The sequence below is a fragment of the Dipodomys ordii genome, unplaced genomic scaffold (genome assembly GCF_000151885.1).
Source record: "Dipodomys ordii isolate 6190 unplaced genomic scaffold, Dord_2.0 Scaffold32, whole genome shotgun sequence".
Lineage (NCBI taxonomy): Eukaryota > Metazoa > Chordata > Mammalia > Rodentia > Heteromyidae > Dipodomys > Dipodomys ordii.
Window position 1 is genome coordinate 16,784,226 of NW_012267248.1, and position 3,396 is coordinate 16,787,621.

General features: G+C 44.1%; 1 protein-coding gene across 1 annotated transcript in view; it reads left to right on the top strand.

Annotated features, from left to right (window-relative positions):
• Gabrr2 (gamma-aminobutyric acid (GABA) A receptor, rho 2) overlaps positions 1-3,396 on the top strand; it is a 29,124-nt gene that overhangs the window by 12,963 nt on the left and 12,765 nt on the right. The window lies entirely within an intron of this gene.

Sequence of the window (3,396 nt, forward strand, 5' to 3'; positions counted from 1 at the left end):
TGCAAGGCAAGCACTCTACCACTGAGCCACCTCCCCAGGCCCTGTCCCTTAGCTTTTAAACTCAAGGCTGGTACTCTGTCATTTGAGCCTCAGTGCTATTTGTGGTGTTTAATTGGAGGTAAGAGTTTCACAGACTTCCTTATTTGGTTGGCTTTGAACTGTGACCCTCAGATCTTGCCTCCTGAATAGCTAGATTACAGGCTTGAGCCACTGGTCTGGCTTAGTTTTGTTTGTTTACTCAGTGCCAGTACTAGAGCTTGAACTCAGGACCCAGGTGCTGACCTTTAGCTTTTTTGCTCAAAGTTAGGGCTCTACCACTTGAGCCACACCTCTACTTCTTGCCTTTTGATGATTAATTGGAAATAAGTCTCGTGGACTTTTCTTTCTGGGCTGGCTTGGAATTGTGAGCCTCAGATCTCAGCCTCCTGAATACAGGTGTGAGTCACTGACCCCTGGCTTAGTTTTGTTTATTCTTGACCTTCATATAAATGAAATCATACACTATGGAAGCAACCTGGTCCATCATTGGAGTGGAATGCCATTGGAGAGTTTTTATCATTTTGAGTGACACTACATGCTGCTGAGCTTTTTCCATGTACTACCTTGCATGGCAGAATGATGGCGCTATTGAGAAAGTCCTTCACATGATAATCCTTTGAATACTTGAAGACTGTTGCTCCAGTTCCTTAATTTTGCAAGGTCCATCTTGCATACCCTTCAACAGTTCCTAGTGAAGTATGGACATGAAGACACCACCCCACAGAGGTCCATGCTGGGTGTCTGAAAGTTTCTCTTCACATGTGGTTGGCTCAAGCATAGCCCAGGGCAATCATTCCTCTATTGTTCTAGATGCCTGTGAAGGTATTTTTGTTCCTTCAAAGCATGTTATTAACATCCAAGTGAATGTACATACATATTCTCCCCACCTCACTACTCAGACTATTTTGTAATGTGTTCTCTTTTATAGCTACATATTTACCTTGATATTATGCTACTGTAGTCTTTTGCACTTTGAATTTTTAAACTTAGGAATATATCAGAGATCTCTCCTTATCAATTTATAAAGACCTTCATATATATTATAGAGAGAGAGATAGATACACATATACATATATATATATATATGGTGACAGGAGTTGAATACAAGTCTTTTTTTTATCTTAGATGGTGCTCTACTACTTGGACCATACCTCCAGTCTGGTATTTTGCTGGCTAATTGGAGATAAAGCCTTGTGGATTTTTCTGCCTGAGCTGGCTTTGTATTATGATCCTCCAGGTCTCAGCCTTCTGGATAGCTAGGATTATAGGCATAAGCCACTGGTGCCCAGCTCTATATTTTTTTAAACAGTTGCTTACTATTTCATTGTACGGCTTTGCCATCATAACTTATGTGACTAATGTCATCATCATCATCATCATCATCATTATTATTATTGTTATTATTATTTGTTGGTCATGGGGCTCAAACTCTGGACTTGGGCATTATCCCTGCGCTCTTCAACTCAAGGTGAGCACTCTACCACTTGAGCCACAGTGCCACTTCTGGTTTTCTAGTGGTTAATTGGAGATAAGAGTCTCACAGACTTTTCTGCCGGGGCTGGCTTTGAACCATGATCCTCAGATCTCAGCCTCCTCAGTAGCTAGGATTACAGGTGTGAGCCACCGGCACCCAGCTGATGTCATTGTTTTGAATAATGACATTTTAAATATGACTAATGTCATTATTCAATAATTAAACAATATTTGTTTCTAGTATTTTGCTATGACAAACCTTATGCACATTTATTATTTTTCCTATTTTTCTTCCCTTCTCTTCTCTTCCCCTCCCCTTTCTTCCCTTCCCTTCCCTCCTCCTTTTTCCTTTTCTCCCCTTCCCTCTCCTCCTTCCCCTTTCTTTCCTTTTTTCTTTTTCCTTTCCTTTTTCTTTTTATTAAGTGTTGCAAATTATCAAAGGAATGCAAGGCTTAGAGCACAGCAAAGTGTGCCTGTGTGGCTTTAATCAAGCTCTTCATGAATACACTGGGCTTCTGTGGATTCCTGACAATGGTTTTGCAGACCTCATTTCTCCCGATCTATCTTATCACAAAGTTTCTCCTTAAAAGGACAGCTGGAGCTGTGGAAAACAAGTCAGGCCCAAGAGCCTTGGCACAGTAAGAGACGCTACACACTGATAGCATTTATCTGGCACATGCCTGAACCAGACAGCTCCTGGTCGAACACTCCACACATTGTGTGAAAAGCAGGCCACTGGAGAGTGCATCCAAAGAGGACAGTCATTCTGATGTGTCTCTGCTGGCTCTTAGAGCCATGTAGCAGGTCACCTGCAGTACACATTAGAAAAAGGCAATTGGCTGGGGTGTGGCTCAAGTGGTAGAGCATCTGTCTACCTAGCAAGTGTAAGGCCCTGAGTTCAAACCCCACTACCATACACATTAAGAAAAAAAAAGAAAAGAAAAGAAGAAGGCAATGAAGATGTAAGAGGAGGGAGGCACGTTTCCACAGGAAGCAGCGCTGTCCAGGGCTTCAGAGCCCAACTCCGGGCTGTTTAACATCTCAGATTAAGAAGGGTTCAGAAGGTGAGGTAACTAGCCAGCTCCTGTTCCTGGGGGGAGGGGGGCTATGCTGGGAGCCCACAGCACTGTGAGAATGTGGCACCTGAAACGCGCCACTGGGGGCTAGGGAGCAGTGCCCCCTACACAATGGTCCTTCAAAGCACCCCTGGGGCTGAGGAATTATGGTTGTCAGAGCAGAGGTTTCTTTTGGGTCCTGACCTAAGCCATCAATAAGGTACACAGGACATTAGAAAGATCAACTTCCTGATTTATGTAACTGCAACCCCCCCCATTTCTCCCCCGCCCCCACCATTACATAGCATTCATAATAATGAAAGGCTTGGGTGCTGTCCCTGTGCTCTTCAGCTCAAGGCAAGCACTCTACTGCTTGAGCCACAGTACCACTTCCAGGTTTCTAGTGGTTTATTGGAGAAAAGAGTCTCATGGACTTTTCTGCCCGGGCTGGCTTTGAACCGCAGTTCTCAGATCTCAACCTCCTGAGTAGCTAGGATTACAGGTGTGAGCCACCAGCGCCCAGCTAAAACATATTTTTTTTTGAAGATCTACTTCTTCCCTTAATTATTAGCTGAAAGGAAAAGGAAGCAATTGTGCTCATTTACTTTCATGTTTAAGAGGACAAAATGTATTTTCTCAGCCTTCTAGTTCCTACTTAATACTTGCCAGGGGGTTTTGTCCTCTTCCCTGCCTCCGTCTAAGTCCCTTCGGAGTCTTCTCATTCCAGAAGACCCAGGCTCGCCTTGTCCCACTCTCTGAGGCTCTCCTGACTTCTCTGAGCACAGCAGGCAGGGTGTCTACTGCCGCACCGCCTGGTCAGGACACACAC